Raw genomic sequence first — 23,661 nt, forward strand, 5'->3', positions numbered from 1 at the left:
GGCGAGCCCCTTCTAATATTATGACTGGCGACCCTCATCCATTATTATGACTGGCGAACCCTTTCTACTATTATGAATAGCGACCCTCATCTACCATTATGACTGGCGAACCCCTTCTACTATTATGACTGGCGACCCTTATCCACTATTTTGACTATGAACCCCATCAACTATTATGACTAATGACCCTTATCCATTATTATGACTGGCGAACCCAATCTACTATTATGACTAGCGACCCTCATCTACCATTATGACTGGCGAACCCCTTCTAATATTATGACTGGCGACCCTCATCCATTATTATGACTGGCGAACCCTTTCTACTATTATGACTGGCGACCCTCATCCATTATTGTGACTAGCGACCCTCATCTACCATTATGACTGGCGACCCTCATCCACTATTATGACTGACGAACCCTTTCTACTATTATGAATAGCGACCCTCATCTACCATTATGACTGGCGAACCCCTTCTACTATTATGACTGGCGACCCTCATCCACTATTATGACTGGCGAACCCCTTCTAATATTATGACTGGCGACCCTCATCCATTATTATGACTGGCGAACCCCATCTAATATTATGACTGGCGACCCTCATCTACCATTATGACTGGCGAACCACTTCTAATATTATGACTGGCGACCCTCATCCATTATTATGACTGGCGAACCCTTTCTACTATTATGACTGGCGACCCTCATCCATTATTATGACTAGCGACCCTCATCTACCATTATGACTGGCGAACCCCTTCTAATATTATGACTGGCGACCCTCATCCATTATTATGACAGGCGAACCCTTTCTACTATTATGAATAGCGACCCTCATCTACCATTATGACTGGCGAACCCCTTCTACTATTATGACTGGCGACCCTCATCCACTATTATGACTTACGAACCCCATCTACTATTATGACTAGCGACCCTCATCCATTATTATGACTGGCGAACCCCATCTACTATTATGACTGGCGACCCTCATCTACCATTATGACTGGCGAACCACTTCTAATATTATGACTGGCGACCCTCATCCATTATTATGACTGGCGAACCCTTTCTACTATTATGAATAGCGACCCTCATCTACCATTATGACTGGCGAACCCCTTCTACTATTATGACTGGCGACCATCATCCACTATTATGACTGGCGAACCCCTTCTAATATTATGACTGGCGACCCTCATCCATTATTATGACTGGCGAACCCCATCTACTATTATGACTGGCGACCCTCATCTACCATTATGACTGGCGAACCCCTTCTAATATTATGACTGGCGACCCTCATCCATTATTATGACTGGCGAACCCTTTCTACTATTATGATTGGCGACCCTCATCCATTATTATGACTAGCGACCCTCATCTACCATTATGACTGGCGAACCACTTCTAATATTATGACTGGCGACCCTCATCCATTATTATGACTGGCGAACCCTTTCTACTATTATGACTGGCGACCCTCATCCATTATTATGACTGGCGAACCCCATCTACTATTATGACTAGCGACCCTCATCTACCATTATGACTGGCGAACTCCTTCTAATATTATGACTGGCGACCCTCATCCATTATTATGACTGGCGAACCCTTTCTACTATTATGACTGGCGACCCTCATCCATTATTATGACTGGTGAACCCCATCTACTATTATGACTAGCGACCCTCATCTACCATTATGACTGGCGAACCCCTTCTAATATTATGACTGGCGACCCCCATCCACTATTATGACTGGCGAACCCTTTCTACTATTATGAATAGCGGCCCTCATCTACCATTATGACTGGCGAACCCCTTCTACTATTATGACTGGCGACCCTCATCCACTATTATGACTGGCGAACCCCTTCTAATATTATGACTGGAGACTCTCATCCACTATTATGACTGGCGAACCCTTTCTACTATTATGAATAGCGGCCCTCATCTACCATTATGACTGGCGAACCCCTTCTACTATTATGACTAGCGACCCTCATCCACCATTATGACTGGCGAACCCCTTCTAATATTATGACTGGCGACCCTCATCCACTATTATGACTGGCGAACCCTTTCTACTATTATGACTGGCGACCCTCATCCATTATTATGACTGGTGAACCCCATCTACTATTATGACTAGCGACCCTCATCTACCATTATGACTGGCGAACCCCTTCTAATATTATGACTGGCGACCCTCATCCACTATTATGACTAGCGAACCCCTTCTAATATTATGACTGGCGACCCTCATCCATTATTATGACTGGCGAACCCCATCTAATATTATGACTGGCGACCCTCATCTACCATTATGACTGGCGAACCCCTTCTAATATTATGACTGGCAACTCTCATCCATTATTATGATTTGCGAACCCTTTATACTATTATGAATAGCGACCCTCATCCATTATTATGACTAGCGACCCTCATCTACCATTTTGACTGGCGAACCCCTTCTAATATTATGACTGGCGACCCTCATCCATTATTATGACTGGCGAACCCTTTCTACTATTATGAATAGCGACCCTCATCTACCATTATGACTGGCGAACCCCTTCTACTATATATGACTGGCGACCCTCATCCACTATTATGACTTATGAACCCCATCTACTATTATGACTAGTGACCCTTATCCATTATTATGACTGGCGAACCCCATCTAATATTATGACTGGCGACCCTCATCTACCATTATGACTGGCGAACCACTTCTAATATTATGACTGGCGAAACCTCATCCATTATTATGACTTGCGAACCCTTTATACTATTATGATGGGCGACCCTCATCTACCATTATGACTGGCGAACCCCTTCTACTATTATGACTGGCGACCATCATCCACTATTATGACTAGCGAACCCCTTCTCATATTAGGACTGGCGACCCTTATCCATTATTATGACCGGCGAACCCCATCTAATATTATGACTGGCGACCCTCATCTACCATTATGACTGGCTAACCACTTCTAATATTATGACTGGCGACCCTCATCCATTATTATGACTGGCGAACCCCTTCTACTATTATGACTGGCGACCCTCATCCATTATTATGACTAGCGACCCTCATCTACCATTATGACTGGCGAACCCCTTCTAATATTATGACTGGCGACCCTCATCCATTATTATGACTGGCAAACCCCATCTACTATTATGACTGGCGACCCTCATCCATTATTATGACTGGCGAACCCTTTCTACTATTATGACTGGCGACCCTCATCCATTATTATGACTGGCGAACCCCATCTACTATTATGACTAGCGACCCTCATCTACCATTATGACTGGCGAACTCCTTCTAATATTATGACTGGCGACCCTCATCCATTATTATGACTGGCGAACCCTTTCTACTATTATGACTGGCGACCCTCATCAATTATTATGACTGGTGAACCCCATCTACTATTATGACTAGCGACCCTCATCTACCATTATGACTGGCGAACCCCTTCTAATATTATGACTGGCGACCCTCATCCACTATTATGACTGGCGAACCCTTTCTACTATTATGAATAGCGGCCCTCATCTACCATTATGACTGGCGAACCCCTTCTACTATTATGACTGGCGACCCTCATCCACTATTATGACTGGCGAACCCCTTCTACTATTATGACTGGCGACTCTCATCCACTATTATGACTGGCGAACCCTTTCTACTATTATGAATAGCGGCCCTCATCTACCATTATGACTGGCGAACCCCTTCTACTATTATGACTAGCGACCCTCATCCACCATTATGACTGGCGAACCCCTTCTAATATTATGACTGGCGACCCTCATCCACTATTATGACTGGCGAACCCTTTCTACTATTATGACTGGCGACCCTCATCCATTATTATGACTGGCGAACCCCATCTACTATTATGACTAGCGACCCTCATCTACCATTATGACTGGCGAACCCCTTCTAATATTATGACTGGCGACCCTCATCCACTATTATGACTGGCGAACCCTTTCTACTATTATGACTAGCGACCCTCATCTACCATTATGACTGGCGAACCCCTTCTACTATTATGACTGGCGACCTTCATCCACTATTATGACTTATGAACCCCATCTACTATTATGACTAGCGACCCTTATCCATTATTATGACTGGCGAACCCCATCTACTATTATGACTAGCGACCCTCATCTACCATTATGACTGGCGAACCACTTCTAATATTATGACTGGCGACCCTCATCTACCATTATGACTGGCGAACCCCTTCTAATATTATGACTGGCGACCCTCATCCATTATTATGACTTGCAAACCCTTTCTACTATTATGAATGGCGACCCTCATCCATTATTATGACTAGCGACCCTCATCTACCATTATGACTGGCGAACCCCTTCTAATATTATGACTGGCGAACCCCTTCTAATATTATGACTGGCGACCCTCATCCATTATTATGACTGGCGAACCCCATCTACTATTATGACTGGCGACCCTCATCCATTATTATGACTGGCGAACCCTTTCTACTATTATGACTGGCGACCCTCATCCATTATTATGACTGGCGAACCCCATCTACTATTATGACTAGCGACCCTCATCTACCATTATGACTGGCGAACCCCTTCTAATATTATGACTGGCGACCCTCATCCACTATTATGACTGGCGAACCCTTTCTACTATTATGACTGGCGACCCTCATCCATTATTATGACTGGTGAACCCCATCTACTATTATGACTAGCGACCCTCATCTACCATTATGACTGGCGAACCCCTTCTAATATTATGACTGGCGACCCTCATCCACTATTATGACTGGCGAACCCTTTCTACTATTATGAATAGCGACCCTCATCTACCATTATGACTGGCGAACCCCTTCTACTATTATGACTGGCGACCCTCATCCACTATTATGACTGGCGAACCCCTTCTAATATTATGACTGGAGACTCTCATCCACTATTATGACTGGCGAACCCTTTCTACTATTATGAATAGCGACCCTCATCTACCATTATGACTGGCGAACCCCTTCTACTATTATGACTAGCGACCCTCATCCACCATTATGACTGGCGAACCCCTTCTAATATTATGACTGGCGACCCTCATCCACTATTATGACTGGCGAACCCTTTCTACTATTATGACTGGCGACCCTCATCCATTATTATGACTGGTGAACCCCATCTACTATTATGACTAGCGACCCTCATCTACCATTATGACTGGCGAACCCCTTCTACTATTATGACTAGCGACCCTCATCCACCATTATGACTGGCGAACCCCTTCTAATATTATGACTGGCGACCCTCATCCACTATTATGACTGGCGAACCCTTTCTACCATTATGACTGGCGACCCTCATCCATTATTATGACTGGTGAACCCCATCTACTATTATGACTAGCGACCCTCATCTACCATTATGACTGGCGAACCCCTTCTAATATTATGACTGGCGACCCTCATCCATTATTATGACTGGCGAACCCTTTCTACTATTATGACTAGTGACCCTCATCTACCATTATGACTGGCGAACCCCTTCTACTATTATGACTGGCGACCTTCATCCACTATTATGACTTATGAACCCCATCTACTATTATGACTAGTGACCCTTATCCATTATTATGACTGGCGAACCCCATCTACTATTATGACTGGCGACCCTCATCTACCATTATGACTGGCGAACCACTTCTAATATTATGACTGGCGACCCTCATCTACCATTATGACTGGCTAACCCCTTCTAATATTATGACTGGCGACCCTCATCCATTATTATGACTTGCAAACCCTTTATACTATTATGACTGGCGACCCTCATCCATTATTATGACTAGCGACCCTCATCTACCATTATGACTGGCGAACCCCTTCTAATATTATGACTGGCGAACCCCTTCTACTATTATGACTGGCGACCCTCATCCATTATTATGACTGGCGAACCCCATCTACTATTATGACTGGCGACCCTCATCCATTATTATGACTGGCGAACCCCTTCTACTATTATGACTGGCGACCCTCATCCATTATTATGACTGGCGAACCCCATCTACTATTATGACTAGCGACCCTCATCTACCATTATGACTGGCGAACCCTCATATTATTATGACTGGCGACCCTCATCCACTATTATGACTGGCGAACCCCTTCTACTATTATGACTGGCGACCCTCATCCATTATTATGACTGGTGAACCCCATCTACTATTATGACTAGCGACCCTCATCTACCATTATGACTGGCGAACCCCTTCTAATATTATGACTGGCGACCCTCATCCACTATTATGACTGGCGAACCCTTTCTACTATTATGAATAGCGGCCCTCATCTACCATTATGACTGGCGAACCCCTTCTACTATTATGACTGGCGACCCTCATCCACTATTATGACTGGCGAACCCCTTCTAATATTATGACTGGAGACTCTCATCCACTATTATGACTGGCGAACCCTTTCTACTATTATGAATAGCGGCCCTCATCTACCATTATGACTGGCGAACCCCTTCTACTATTATGACTAGCGACCCTCATCCACCATTATGACTGGCGAACCCCTTCTAATATTATGACTGGCGACCCTCATCCACTATTATGACTGGCGAACCCTTTCTACTATTATGACTGGCGACCCTCATCCATTATTATGACTGGCGAACCCCATCTACTATTATGACTAGCGGCCCTCATCTACCATTATGACTGGCGAACCCCTTCTACTATTATGACTAGCGACCCTCATCCACCATTATGACTGGCGAACCCCTCCTAATATTATGACTGGCGACCCTCATCCACTATTATGACTGGCGAACCCTTTCTACTATTATGACTGGCGACCCTCATCCATTATTATGACTGGTGAACCCCATCTACTATTATGACTAGCGACCCTCATCTACCATTATGACTGGCGAACCCCTTCTAATATTATGACTGGCGACCCTCATCCACTATTATGACTGGCGAACCCTTTCTACTATTATGAATAGCGACCCTCATCTACCATTATGACTGGCGAACCCCTTCTACTATTATGACTGGCGACCCTCATCCACTATTATGACTGGCGAACCCCTTCTAATATTATGACTGGAGACTCTCATCCACTATTATGACTGGCGAACCCTTTCTACTATTATGAATAGCGACCCTCATCTACCATTATGACTGGCGAACCCCTTCTACTATTATGACTAGCGACCCTCATCCACCATTATGACTGGCGAACCCTCATATTATTATGACTGGCGACCCTCATCCACTATTATGACTGGCGAACCCTTTCTACTATTATGACTGGCGACCCTCATCCATTATTATGACTGGCGAACCCCATCTACTATTATGACTAGCGACCCTCATCTACCATTATGACTGGCGAACCCCTTCTAATATTATGACTGGCGACCCTCATCCACTATTATGACTGGCGAACCCTTTCTACTATTATGACTAGTGACCCTCATCTACCATTATGACTGGCGAACCCCTTCTACTATTATGACTGGCGACCTTCATCCACTATTATGACTTATGAACCCCATCTACTATTATGACTAGTGACCCTCATCCATTATTATGACTGGCGAACCCCATCTAATATTATGACTAGCGACCCTCATCTACCATTATGACTGGCGAACCACTTCTAATATTATGACTGGCGACCCTCATCCATTATTATGACTGGCGAACCCTTTATACTATTATGATGGGCGACCCTCATCTACCATTATGACTGGCGAACCCCTTCTACTATTATGACTGGCGACCATCATCCACTATTATGACTAGCGAACCCCTTCTCATATTAGGACTGGCGACCCTTATCCATTATTATGACTGGCGAACCCCATCTACTATTATGACTAGCGACCCTCATCTACCATTATGACTGGCGAACCCCTTCTAATATTATGACTGGCGACCCTCATCCATTATTATGACTTGCAAACCCTTTCTACTATTATGACTGGCGACCCTCATCCATTATTATGACTAGCGACCCTCATCTACCATTATGACTGGCGAACCCCTTCTAATATTATGACTGGCGAACCCCTTCTAATATTATGACTGGCGACCCTCATCCATTATTATGACTGGCGAACCCCATCTACTATTATGACTGGCGACCCTCATCCATTATTATGACTGGCGAACCCTTTCTACTATTATGACTGGCGACCCTCATCCATTATTATGACTGGCGAACCCCATCTACTATTATGACTAGCGACCCTCATCTACCATTATGACTGGCGAACCCCTTCTAATATTATGACTGGCGACCCTCATCCACTATTATGACTGGCGAACCCCTTCTACTATTATGACTGGCGACCCTCATCCATTATTATGACTGGTGAACCCCATCTACTATTATGACTAGCGACCCTCATCTACCATTATGACTGGCGAACCCCTTCTAATATTATGACTGGCGACCCTCATCCACTATTATGACTGGCGAACCCTTTCTACTATTATGAATAGCGACCCTCATCTACCATTATGACTGGCGAACCCCTTCTACTATTATGACTGGCGACCCTCATCCACTATTATGACTGGCGAACCCCTTCTAATATTATGACTGGCGACTCTCATCCACTATTATGACTGGCGAACCCTTTCTACTATTATGAATAGCGACCCTCATCTACCATTATGACTGGCGAACCCCTTCTACTATTATGACTAGCGACCCTCATCCACCATTATGACTGGCGAACCCTCATACTATTATGACTGGCGACCCTCATCCACTATTATGACTGGCGAACCCTTTCTACTATTATGACTGGCGACCCTCATCCATTATTATGACTGGTGAACCCCATCTACTATTATGACTAGCGACCCTCATCTACCATTATGACTGGCGAACCCCTTGTAATATTATGACTGGCGACCCTCATCCACTATTATGACTGGCGAACCCTTTCTACTATTATGACTAGCGACCCTCATCTACCATTATGACTGGCGAACCCCTTCTAATATTATGACTGGCGACCCTCATCCACTATTATGACTGGCGAACCCCATCTACTATTATGAATAGCGACCCTCATCTACCGTTATGACTGGCGAACCCCTTCTACTATTATGACTGGCGACCCTCATCCACTTTTATGAATGGCGACCCTTATGATCAACGAACCCTTTTCCTCCTTATGACTGGCGACCCTCTTCCTTTATTATGACTAGCGACCCTCTTGTTTGATTATGAATGGCGACCTCCATCGTTGATTATTACTTGCGACCTCTATGAACAAAGCCCCTTATGAATAGCGACCCTTATGACTATTATGTTTAGCGGTCCTTATAACTAGCGGGTATTATGACCAGTGGTCCTTATGACTGGCGGGTAGACCCCCTATGCACGCACGCTGCGATCATCCCAATCTAGTCTCTAGAATATACCACTATCTAAAAAATCCTGGGGCGATCGAGCCTTTGCTCATGCCGGACCAGCCCTGTGGAATTCACGACCACAGGAGCTGAAGAACTCAAACTCTGAAACATCCTTTAAGGGCAACCTAAAATCGCTTTTGTTCACCAGCAGGTACTAGGTTTGAAGACAGTCATTTTTCCTCATTTTCAAATTTGCCCTTTTTTTACTTCTCTTAGTTCTCTTTACTTTTATGTTTTATTCTCTTAAGCGCCTTGAGCATTTAATCAAAATGGAAAAGACGCTATATAAATTATCTGTATTATTATTATTATTATTTAAAAAAATGATAAAAATTACAAGGTATTTAAAGATCACAACAGGAACATACATGTAACCCACACGCAAGCATTCGCACACTCACACCGACAAACACAGACATTCACACTCCAAACATGTCACCCTCAGGTGCAACTAATTACTAGTCTTAAATTTATCAAGTAGATATTTATGCCATAATTTCTTAAACCGAGACAGGGTACTGCTATTTCTAATATCAGCAGGACACATATTCCATTCTTTAACACAATTTGTTCTGAATGATTTCAACGTAGCATTAATTCTAGCAAAGGGTTGGTGAATAAGATGTCTCTGTTGTGTGTTATAATTATGAATCTTAGAATTAACCACAAAAGTTTCTTGTAAGAAAGAACAATGCAGGGATTTGTATTTATACATGTACATGAAAATAACACAATTCAGCGAGACCATTTCATTAAGTGGTAACATATTCAACTGAAAAAAGTGGGGAACTTGGAGCCAGATAATTTGAATTTGTGACATATCTTATAGCTTTCTTTTGAAGAACTTGTAGTTTATGTACATGAGTCCTGTATGTATGTCCCCAAACAATATTGCAATACATTAGATGTGGCACAATTAGAACATTATATAAAGAAACCAATGTTCGTTGAGGTAAGAAATATCTTACTTTTGATATCACACCAACATTACGAGATACTTTAGAACATACATTATTAAGGTGATAATTCCATGACAAGTATTCATCAACTGTGACACCAAGAAATTGCACACTTGAGCTGAATTCAATTTGTCGACCACCAACTATTATTGGATCTATATTATCAATGATCCTCTTCCCCTTTGTTCTAAATGAACGCCTAGCTTAGCCGGGTAATATTGGAGCGCCTTGAGCACCTATAACAAGGTGGAAATGTGCGCAATATAAATATCCTATATTATTATTATTATTATTAAATAAAACACATTTTGTTTTACTTGTATTCAGTAACAACTTATTACTACAAAATTTCAGTATTTACCTCCCGAATAAGACTTTGCAAATTCTTATGAGAAAGTAATAAACAGGTGTCATCAGCGTATAAAGAATATGTAAGCAATTTGGAAGAATTAACAATATCATTAATATAGATTAGGAAAAGCAACGGACCAAGAACCGATCCTTGCGGTACTCCAAATTTAATATTTCTATATTCTGAGCTGACACCGTTGATAACCACAAATTGGGACCGGTTTTCTAGATAGCTTTTAAACCAATCTAAAGCCATCCCACGAATGCCAAAATATTCAAGCTTAATTAGGAGTATACTGTGATCAATGGCGTCAAGGCTTTACTTAAATCAAGGAATGCACCAAGGCAAAATTTTCCATCATTCATAGCAGTGATAATTGTGTTAACCAAGTTTAATACACCCATACTAGTAGAGCAATTTTTCCTGAAGCCAAATTGATGCGGTGTCATGATATCATGATAAAGCAAATAATCGTTTAATCTTTTGTACATTATTTTTTCCAAGATCTTTGAGAAGATCGGCAACAAAGCAATTGGTCTATAATTTTCAATGCATTTACGATCACTCTTTTTGTAGACAGGAACGATTTTAGCAATTTTTAACTTAATGGGAACAATACCTTGAGATATTGACTTATTGAAAACATTACACAGTGGTTCAGCAATAACATGAATGCAACCTTTGATAACTTTAGGAGAAATGTCATCTGAACCACTTGATTTAGAAGCCTTCAATGAAGACACCAGCCTTGTGATTTCATGAACTGATGTTGGTCTAAAAATAGAGATGATGCATAATTTTGCCTTGGCATGTAATCTTCGAAAGATGTTTGGGCTTCTGGAATTTCCTTACTGATATTTTCAGGCAAATTGATAATAAAAAATTATTAAAATACTCAACTTTTTGCAGATCTGTAGTTAGTAAATTTTCACCATGATACATTTCATCTGGTATAAGATCCTTTTTCCCTCTTCCAAGCAGCTCATCTATGTTAGTCCAAGTCTTCCTCATATTCTTCTGTGTATTTTTAAAAACATTGTCATAATAATCTTTTTTTTTGCTATTCTGAACTAGATTCGTCAACGCATTCTTATAAGCAAGATACTTTTTTTAATCCTTTTTACATTTAATGTACGTAAAATATAACATATATTTATGAATAATACATTTTAAGAGACTCGTAGTTATCCACGGTTTTCTACATTTGCGTTTCTTATTCAGTTTAACGATTGGGAAATGAATATCATACAACCGAGAAAAGATAGCAAAAAAATAATTATAAGACTCATCTGCATTTGTCAAAGTGTAATAAATTGACCAATCAAAAGTAAAGAAATCTTGTCTAAAACTTTCTATTTTGTTTTCTCTGTAATCAAACCTTTGTAGACCTCATTACTCGTTTTGAAAGAGATCCGGCTCTTTATTGATGCTAAATATTGGCATATGATCAGACAAGTCTGAGCAGAAAATACCACTTAAAAAAACATCTCGCACACAATTTGTGAATATATTATCTATCAGTGTTTGAGAAGAAGTAATACGTGTAGGTTTTGTTATAAGACTAAAAAAGCCAAATGATGTAAAGAGATCAATCGAATCTTTTACTCGATAATCAGAGTCATAATGCAACAAACTAGTATTAAAGTCGCCCATAATATAAGTATTTTTTTTCGCTACTCAGAGCGTGCAAGTCCTGTTCAAAGTCAATAACAACTGACCTCACATCATTGTCAGGTGCACGATATGCACATCCAACAACTGTCTTAACATTATTCAAAACAGATTCTATGTATATAGATTCGTAGCCCAAAGTTACTCTTGAAAGATCATCACGTATTGTATATTCAAGACCCTCTCTAATATGGAGAGCAACACCACCCCCTCTTTTATTTTGTCGACAAACTTGAACAAGAGAATATTCGGTTACACTTCGTAATTCCGAAGGTTCGTATTTCCAAAACACGTAAATTGCCTATACCTCGATGTTCGTTAATTGGAAAACGAAAAAGGGTTCTATAATCCGAACATTTGTGGCGTTATTCCGACGGTTCGTTATTCCGAAGGTTCGATAATCCGAAAACGAAATAAGGTTCGTTGTTCCGAAGGTTCATTAATCCGAAAACGAAAAAAGGTTCGTTGTTCCGAAGGTTCGTTAATCCGAAAACGAAATAAGGTTCGTTGTTCCGAAGGTTCGTTAATCCGTCAAAAACCTAATGGCCCGAATTCACAAAGGTGGACTCTGCAAAATCCACGGATTTTAGAATCCGTGGATTTTTGAGTCCATGGATTCTGGAAAATCCACGGATTCTGCAGTTTGTGATTCACAAACAGTGGACTCAAAAATCCACGGATTCTACCAGACCCACGGTTGAGTCCATGGATTCAACTGTGGACTCAACCGAATCCACGGATTCAACCGTGGATTTTCAATCAAATTTAGGGACTTCCCCTTTTTGAGACTGCACTGCGCATGCTCAGTGTCATGAAAACAAACATCTGCAGCATATACACAATATACAAAAAAATATTATTCTAAAATAAATGTTTGCTGGTACCCCCCCCCCCCCCCCCTCCCCAAGAATTATGTTTGCTGGCATTGATTGTTGTATATCTTTACACACACAAAAAATAAGCACATCATCAGCTAGCTGCACCTGATCAACCATGGCCCTGAAGTGGCAAAAAGCAGAAATCCATTATTTAATCGAGTTAATCTCAGATAGACAGGATAAGATATGTAACTGAGAAACTAATCACAATCCTTTTTACAGCAACCAATTCCACATCACTAAAGCACCACTGGATCTAGACAGCTGGCAGCCGTCTGTTTCGAGGAGTTTTTTAACATTTTTTTTTTATTTCTCCTCGCACATTTGGTGAGTGAAGCCAACGAAGTTCAGCTGAACAACCAACAAAACAGAGACCGAAGCTTTTGGTCTACACTGGATCAATCTTTAAGAACAAGGCAATCACTGATTGCCAATTCACTTTGAATCACGCCATGATCATGATGCAATCAGGAAACTAATCATGAATAAGACATTCCAATCCTTTATACTTAAACATCATCACCTAATCTAAAATATCAATATATATTTGAATTTGACACACACAAAAAACATATCATCACCATGATCACTCTTATGAATGTGAATAACATCTGGAATAATTCAAAGCACAATCAATTCAATTTGATAACAGACAACAATTTAATATATTATTTTGTCACATTTTCCACACATGAATAACCACACTTTACATGATTATTTAACTATGATTACATAGATTATGACTGCTAGAATTAATTTTTCTACAAGTCAAGTAATATGCATGTAATTTTTTTTTTTATTTATATTCATCATACTATCATGGAATACCATCAACCCTATACAGGCCTCGGAGCCCCCCCCCCCCGCCCCTCAATGATTTACGCAATATTTTCGCAGCGCGATATTTTTTTAACGTGCTCGCTGACTTTTACCTTCAAGTCTTGCGCAACTTATGAGACCAGGGGTCCGTTGCAGAAAGAGTTGCGTTTAAACGCAAGTCAAAAAATCAATCGGAAGTCCTAAATGCGCGCTGTTGATTGGTTGAAAATCAAGTTGCGCATGATTTTTTAGAGTTGCGATTGATTGCAACTCTTTCTGCAACGGGCCCCAGTTTTGCGTCACCCGGGTACGCGGTCCCGAAATTACGTAACATTATGACAGACCACAAATTGCTCAAAAGCGTGATTTCGTGTACAAAATCAATGCAAATTATGTTTTCAACCAAAAATCATAAATGTATGATTATTTTTAGCTTTGCTGGTTTAAATGTATTTATTTTATGCTGTTTATTATCAGAAGAGTCCCCAACAAATTTCATTGAAAAAACAATGATATCAAATATGCATTACGTGAAATTGGGAGTTGGGAGAAATTAATTGTCAAACACAGATTTACAAACTTTTTTTTAAGGGGTTTCTATTGTATCAGCAGTACTGCAGATTATATCAAATACTCATAGATAAAGAAATAACAGAAGTTCTTGATTTGTTGATGTGGCTGGGAGAACTGTATGTAGACATATCTATTCATAAATTAGGAATTATGTTGCAATGGATGACATTGTACTATAAAGACCAAGAAAAACAAATATAGTATACAGATAATACAGTACCTGACTCATTATCAATATTCATGAAAACTAGGGCCATACATTTTAAATGTCCAGCTCAGACGTCAGATAGGGACAATACTATATTATATTTATGTTATTAATGTACTTATATTCATCACTCTGTATGATGATTAAGTATTTATTGAATATTGATATATGGCTTCGGTATTATCAATTGAAAAATACATGAAGAGCATGACAGTAAGAAAGTGAGTATTTATTTTTAAAGTAAACCTAGTTAGAAGGATCTGGTCTTTGTCTGAATTATTTTCACACTTCTCTAACTTAAAGAAATACAATGGAATTATAAGATTTTGTATACATGTTGATATATCAAACACAATTATCGAAAGACTCACTTAAATTCTTAGTCTGTAGTGTCTAATATCAAGATAAATGAATTTGTAAGGAAAATGCTCAAGAGCATATTTAACCCTATATAGCCCGGGCTATTTTGAAATTGCATAGCCCTGGGGGGGGGGGGGGTTCCTATTAGGCCCCCCCCCTCAGATATCGGCCGTTTATCGACCAATTGCGACCAAATTTGGTGGGTGGGTGTCTAATTATGTATTTTACAAGAATACGTTGTCAAATTTGTGATATTTATTATCATTTTTTTTTATTTATCTAATTAATTATGCAAATATTCAATTTTTTTCAAGGAATTTTCATTTTTTTGTAGTCCCCCCCCATTTTTTGAGAAAATGCAATGGAATCAAGCATGTTAGTAGCCAGTCATGTAATTTAAAAGACAGCTCACTCAACTGTATTAAAATTGTATAATTATTAGATTATAATAGTAATTAATTATGCGCATATGCTAATTTTCCTCGATAATATTCATGTTTCCTTCCGTGTTTCCAAATTCTTATGTATTTCTTTGTTTTTAATTTATTATGTATTTCTTTGTTTTGAAATCTCTACTTTTTTTTTTTTTAATCTAGAATAGTTGGTGATAGCCCAAAAGAAACTTATGTGAGGAAAAACAGAAAAAAAACATTCATCCGACAACACTTATTGTAAAACCCATACATTGTACACACAAAAGTCAATTGAAATTGCCATTTTCGGTGACATTTGTTACGAATATGTGCTATATCTCCGCAAGTGTACCCCCGATTTTTACAAACGGTCTCAAAATGTGCAGGAGATGTGAAAGAAAAAAGTCATGAAATTTCAGCGTATTATTTTTTTGCATTTACAAATTATCGCGAAATATGTCGAGGAGGGGCCTTTTAGGCCCCCCCCCCCGGGCTATAAAGGGTTAAAGGACAAATAAGTACTGTACAGTACATTACAAAGAGAGGGTGCCAAATAAAACAATCTAAATTTCAATGCTTAAAAATAGTCAATGACCGCTATTATACTTTAGTGACATTGGAATGATGATAGGAGTACAAGTCACATTATCGACCCTTCCCCAAAGGTTCAGACTGGCATAGCAGAGTCTACATTTAATAATAATAATAATAATCCGCTTTTATATAGCGCTTAATCCATCGGAACGACGTTTCTAAGCGCTTTACAGATATATACAGATACATTTATATTAAAAATGCAATCTGCACACTGACGGAATACCTGTTCTTCCGATTAAGGAAGTACAGGGCTTGTTCCCCACCAGGACTCCTAATGTAGACATGAGTCCCATCGATGACACCTATGACAACAGGTAGAGGTTCACTACATTCTGTATTCCTCCTCAGCTCAGATCACCCTCACACATGTTGATGAGATGGAGTGCAGTCTCTTTTGAGAAGCGATACCGCATTCGAAAGGCTTCATCCATGTACAACTCAAAAGGATTCATTCATTTCTGTAATCCCATCAGGGTCTGGGCCTGTTGGCTATCTGTGTATACATGGAAAAAGAATTAGAGTAGACAAACATGAAAAAAAGATAATTCAAGATTCCCTGAACAATAGGTAAGGTTTGCTAACCATTCAGCCCCCCCCCCCAGCCTATTAGGTACAGTATGGAAATAGCCCAGTCTACTTAGGATTAGGTTTTTCTTTTCCTAATTTTGTTTTTACATTAATATGCATTGCATACATCAAGTCAAATGTTTCAAATAATATGCTGCTTTAATTGCTGTACTCCTTTCATTCATTTTGACTCCATCCATTTTTAAATCTTGAAAATTGTCACTGCTTGTGCAAGTAGGAACAAAAATTTGCCACGTTCGTTTCATCACTAGTGCTTCAACTAGTATCTCCTCCATATAGAAACAAGTCATAATTTTGTCAGTTATAAAAAAGGGAAATATTTTGCAATAAGCACTGCATCGGTTTATTGTTCAATTGAAACAAAGCTTACCTCTCTGAGGCTGTTGACACTATCAAGATGCATTAAATGAGCACGGTGATTTTCTGCCATTTTTGTTCTGCATAGAAAATGCAATTGACATAGGGTTAAGTTTCAATGGCAAAGAAAATAGTCATAAGAAAAATCAGCATGAGACTAGAATGAGATTCAGTCATCAGTCATTGAGATAACAGTTTGGGAAAATTCTCTAAAATCTGTATTCTGAAAATTGTCTCATTTCCGAAAGGACCTCCCCTATTTTATCTCTGAAAATGCCCATTTTTTTTTGCTAAAGTAAAATGAAAATACATGACTGCTCTCCCAAATTTATTTTCTTTGAAACGATTCATCATCTCAAATGAAATCTTCAAAATTGCTGAAAAGACTAGCCTGGAGGTTCCTGGAGAGTAAAAATTAGTCATAGCTGGCCCGTAGGCTTACTCATGACCATCATGACCCTGGATAGTACCAACTGAACTTCTGTCAGTTCTGAATCTGATTCTGAATCTGAGACTGAGTGCACCGTAGAACTGATTTTTACTCTCCAGGAGCCTTCAGGCGTGCAGGCTAGAGTAAGATAGACCATGTAGATCTAAGAAAATCCAGCGACAGGGACAGGGGGAATCATAAATTTCGGAAGAACCGAGTGAAAAGGGGAACAAGTCAAGGGTCTAATCGTCTAACGTCAACGAGTACGTCTAGCCGTGTCACAGAGCTCGCGAAAGAACAACACAGAAATGCACTTGTGGGGCTACACAAAACCATTTCCGCGAGAATTTTTTTCACTATCTCGACTCTCATGACCGTACCTAATATACATGCATTTATGACATAAATTCGGACATTAATTCACAAATCAATACATAAAAAGTGACAAAAAATATTGCTCATCAAACAAATATGTCAAATTACTCACAATTTTTCTCGGAGCTCGGTCCAGCATGTATTTTTTCCACCACTTTCACGTCCAGTCTTCCACCTTAAATTTTGCTGCAAAATTATCGTCCAGCGGTTGTTGTCTGCACAAAGATATACCCAAATGCTGCGCTGTGATTGGCCAATTACGCCTAGAATCCACGGATTCTGTGGAGTCCACTGTTTCAGACCACCCCAAACAGTTGACTCGAAATCGTGACGTAATAGACTTGGTTGAATCCGTGGATTCGGTCGAGTCCACCTTTGTGAATCACAAAAGCGAATCCGTGGACTGTGGACTCAACAAAATCCGTGGATTTTGCAGAATCCACCTTTGTGAATTCGGGCCTATAAGGTTCGTTTTTCCGAAGGTTCGTTAATCCGAAAACGAAATAAGGTTCGTTAATCCGAAAACAAAATAAGATTCGTTAATCTGAAAAATGAAAACCGGGAAAGCAAAGGCAAGGGGGAGGGGGCGGGGGACACTGTTGCCGTTCAATTGTTATGAGGATGGGAAGGCAAGGGCGGTCGAACGAATTTTCGTTTGGGGGGTAAAGCCAAAAAATGAAACTCATACGTCAAAATTGACACTTTGGTGATATTTTCCCCTTAAGATTATCATCTGCTTGAAGTCATTGTGTTGATAATGATTAAGTAGAGAAAAACCTTTTTTGAAGTGACTTCTTATTATGGCAAAACGTATATTTAGGCTTTATTTTTCGGGAGAGAGTGTAATGATCGAGCGGCTTGGTAAAATGAATTAAAAGGTGAAGTTGTAAAACGTTTTTTTTGGGGGGGGTCAATTATTCTTAAATTGGCATAATTGCGAGGTGTTGCGAGCGTGAATCAAAAGCTAAAACTTTAGGGTATTTCAATAAAAAATGAAAATAAGTTCTTAAAAATCCGAGGAGATTTCAGCTGTCATTAAAAAGATGTGCATCTAAGTAAAATATTAACACGAGCGCAAAACGCAGCTTAAACATACTGACCACAAAAGGAACCTGTTAAAGAAAGCATTTAGTGACCTCTTTAGGATGCATATTTCACCAATCGAATGAGAATGCGAAGCGCAAGCTGAAAATTTGCAATATTCCAGCCTGAAAACTTAACTTCTATACTTTAAAAAGAGTATTTTATTTCGAAAAAACACGAAAAACCGCATATTTATTTTTGAAAAAAGAACTTTCCCATTTTGGAAAATATTCATTTCCCTGTTTTTGATTTCATTATGGGGGTGCAAGTGCCCCCTACCTCCCTCCCGGCGGATACAACTTTCGTCAAATGGGGGGGGGGGGCAATATTTTTTTCAGCCACATTTTCCTCGATCGGCAGCTTAAAGTTGATTTTTGTTTGTTTCTTTGAAAGGGTAGTCCTAACAGTCAATAATTAGCTTTATACTTATAAAATAAAGTAAATATGTAATAACATGACAAACCCTTTTTTAAATAATACGAGCGTGAGCTATATATTTTTTTAATATAATGGGCAATATGTTTGTAATCTTCAAAACGAAATGTCTATGTAACTAACTTAAGATAATAACTGCGAGCAAGGTCGCAAACAGAAATTTTAAATATATAAGCTCTGACCTGATCTAAAGGGGACATTTAAAGATTTTTTTGCAGTTAGCCATGAAGACGATGCGTGTTTCAACCAGTGGCGGCGGAATATATTTTCCTTTGGGGGGGGGGGGGCAAAGCCAAAAAAGGACCAGTAGGGGCAATTTGGTGTATACATATATTTTCACCATGAGATTATCATCTGTGTCAAGAGGTTGTGTGTTTTGTAGAAATTGAATTGAGCAAAAAAATTTAAGTGATCACTGATTGATAATTTATATATTTACGTTTCATTTTTGCGAGCGTAGCGAGCCAGCGGTTTTTTTTTTTTGGGGGGGAAGAAATCAAATCTGAAGATGTAAAATTCGCCTTTTTGGTCAATTACTGTTAAAAGGGCATCCTTGTGAGATGTTGCGAGCGAATCACATACTCAAACTTTTGGAAATTTCATGTAGGCCTCGAATGATAATAATGATATAGATATTATTTACCCAGGGCAGCATAGACTAGAAACATTTTGGAAAAAGAGGCCTATATAAACTTTAAGAAGCATTTTGGGGTAAAAGTTGGCAACCGGACTGTTTAACACAATTCAAATATGCTGAATCTGATTAGATCGGTTCCCAAGCTGATTTCTCATGTTTTGACCACCTAATTTGCATAAACAAAATGGCTACCAATCTGGCCATTCAAAATATTATTTTTACAATGTTCTCTTAATTATATTCGCTTTCACAGACATGGATACTGCAAAATATTGCATACATAGCATGTACCATTTGGGAAAATTGGCTATTTCGGTTTGCGGCTAATTAATTATGCAAATTTATGCATATTTTGGATCATTATGCTATAATTTGATAATTTCAGCTCAAATGTTTATATTTTTGGTACAAATAGCATTTGCATCATTACAAATAATTGTACGACCCTTAGAATATAATATCACAGTGAATAATAATGTATTTATCGGTTCCCAAGCTGATTTCTCATGTTTTGACCACCTAATTTGCATAAACAAAATGGCTGCCAAATTGACAATTCAGAATACTATTTCGACAATGTTATCTAATTATATTTGCTTTCACAGACATAAATACTGCAAAATCCTGCATACATGCGTGTACCTTTCTGGAAAATTTGTTATTTTTGCTTGTGGCTAATTAATTATGCAAATTTATGCATATTTTGGATCATTATGCTATAATTTGATAATTTCAGCTCAAATGTTTATATTTTTGGTACAAATAGCATTTGCATCATTACAAATAATTGTACGACCCTTAGAATATAATATCACAGTGAATAATAATGTATTTTATTGTTTTTTTTTATTTCTCATGTAATTCTTTGTATTTTGTCCCTTGTTTGTACATGTTTGTTATGGGATCTGTCAAGGTATTGATTATCACTGGAAGAAAATAATCAGCTTCAATGATTTAATTATGTAATCACTTTTTTACATTTTTATTCGTATATATCCATGGGCATAAACAGATGCACCCCCATCTGCAAAGGTAAATTCGTGCAGGGAGTGCCTTCCCGTTTAAAAGCACACTGGTGGAGACCCAACGAATTTCAGGAACCGATCAGTATTCAAGCGAGTGTCACTATTAATTGCTTAAATTTTTCTTATAAAATGGTATCTTGAATTATGATATCAATCAATTTATTTATATTTACAATTTTAGATGATGAATTATTAAATTTGAATTATGACAGTACTGTAATTCTCAACTCCTAATAGTCAATTAGTTGCATTTAATATCCTTTGGAGAAGTTATGTTCCCCTACCAATAGAATCTGATCACACATACATGTATATATATATATATATATATATATATATATATATATATATATATATATATTTAGTGTGTTTTTCTTTAGCAAAATGAAGTGAAAACAGTCTGCTGAAATGAGATGTCCTGTGTGTTTCTCCATTATGCTTGTCAAATAGTCCCGATTTTGAAAAAAAAAAACTTCTCAGAACTGAACCCGCATATAATCCATCTAATATCTCATTTTATCATATCAATTAGACCGTTTTCCATGTTTTAAAAGCCAGACTGTGATTTCCTAAAGTTCCACTACGAATTAGTCACTGCATGTCCTTTCAATAAAAAAATTTGATCATTGGACTTCATTAACAGATTACTTGTGCATCTCCATAATATATATTTTCCAATGCAGCACTGCACCTGTCCTATCACGGTTTGTCGCTTCATCCAACTTAGACAGTCAGGACCATATTCGATATACCACTAACGAGAATGTTAATGCGAAAACGTTAGTTTCGAGGTTCAACCTGTTATGCAACATTGCGCAATACTTTGGCCGCTGTGCTATAGCTATGGGAAACCGACCTCCGGTTTTGACATTCGATGAAACAAAAAATTATTTCGCGCTATGTACAGGTTGGTTTATTTTGTAGTTCCCTGTGTTGGAAGATGAATAAATGAACTAGCGGTTCAGAATTTTTCAGAATAAACCAACCTGTACATTGGGCGAAATTCGCGTCGAAACAACAAGTTTGAATTTTGGCTAAGAAATCCTCAACGGTTGTTCGTACACTAGTCTCGGAAGGACAGTCGTAAGTTCGGACTGTCAACCCATATTTACACATAGAGCCAGCACACGATCGACGTATACGTAGCATGCAATATGCATTGACTGCGAGCACGCGCTATTCACATGCAAGCTTGGTATGCTGGCATTGCATAACACCATGAACATGATGAACACTGATGCTTTGTCTTTTCGGAATAGTCTTTCATTCGAATTCTTTAGTAATACCTTGCACTATGCCTTACTATTTTCCCGTCCCCTTTCCCGTTCTTTAAATAGATATCATTAAGGCATTCGTAATGAAAATGATACAAAAGACAATTGTTGTATCATTGGAGTGTGAGAGGAGAATTGGTGAAAAATATTTATTTTGTGACGATTCAAATAATTGGCAAAAATACGATGTTTCAACGGTAAGACTACCAATCTACGGATAAGAGAAGGGTCTGTTACATAAACTGCAATTTAGTTTTTTTTTTCGGGTCGAATCAGCTGCTTAGTTTGGCAGTACTCTGAGAGCAACTGGTAATATTATGGAGGCTGGGCTCCAATCAGAATTTGGGGATTCCAACCTGAAAATCAGTTGGCAGGTTGGAGTTTTATGCAACAGACCCCAGATATGCCAGAGTATAAAACTCCCGCCAACATCTCTTCGGTTGGTGTTCCTGTGCCATATTTGCTGTGTGTGCTTTCATGAACAGGGGCTATATGGAGAGATTAACTTTCATTAACCATACATATATTATTTTTTGGGTTTATCACCAATGACTGTGGAAGCGATTGGTCCCAAACTGGGACGATCGAAGAAAAATGAGCCATTTGTTATTTGTTGGAACAACTTAATGAAATGCATTTCTCAGTGATTGACTCATGATGCAACCGTGGAATACTCCAATTTGGAATAACATAATTTTGTGTGAAGTATCGGCTGTTCTAATGGCAGGTTAGCAATGGATTTCATTTTAAGGTAGGATACATGAACTCCTGTGGTTTAATAATCATAGTTATGCGCTTATTTTACAAATGCTTAGCTAAGCTAGGTTACCCATGTGATTTCTCCATGGGCTGGAAGAGAGGATACAGAAGAGTGGGAGAGAGAGAGCGTGAGAGGGAAAGAGAAGCGGATAATCTTATGTGTATACAAGACGGTACGGGCAGACGGGTACACAATGTACTCTCATACTCATACACAACATGCACACGGGGGTTACGCCGATGCGAGATCGTAGAATGTTTCGCATTTGAGAAAACGGCTGTGAAAATGCTAGTTGTTTCGATCGCACAGAGCGTATCGATAGAGACGCCGACGCCGATCGAAATCCCTCTATGGGCATAAGTGAGCCATGAACGTTTCCACACTAATT

The 23,661-nt window shown here is 39.2% G+C and overlaps 1 long non-coding RNA gene across 1 annotated transcript; it reads right to left on the bottom strand.

Annotated features, from left to right (window-relative positions):
- Positions 1-16,716: 16,716 nt before the first annotated feature.
- On the bottom strand, positions 16,717-18,502 carry LOC121412708. Its single transcript, XR_005969653.1, has 3 exons — positions 18,172-18,502; positions 17,268-17,334; positions 16,717-16,802 (listed from the first exon to the last, which is right to left on the bottom strand). It is a non-coding gene; the product is annotated as an uncharacterized LOC121412708 (long non-coding RNA).
- Between the last annotated feature and the right edge of the window lie 5,159 nt (positions 18,503-23,661).

This window comes from Lytechinus variegatus, chromosome 4, assembly GCF_018143015.1.
Source record: "Lytechinus variegatus isolate NC3 chromosome 4, Lvar_3.0, whole genome shotgun sequence".
NCBI classification, from domain to species: domain Eukaryota; kingdom Metazoa; phylum Echinodermata; class Echinoidea; order Temnopleuroida; family Toxopneustidae; genus Lytechinus; species Lytechinus variegatus.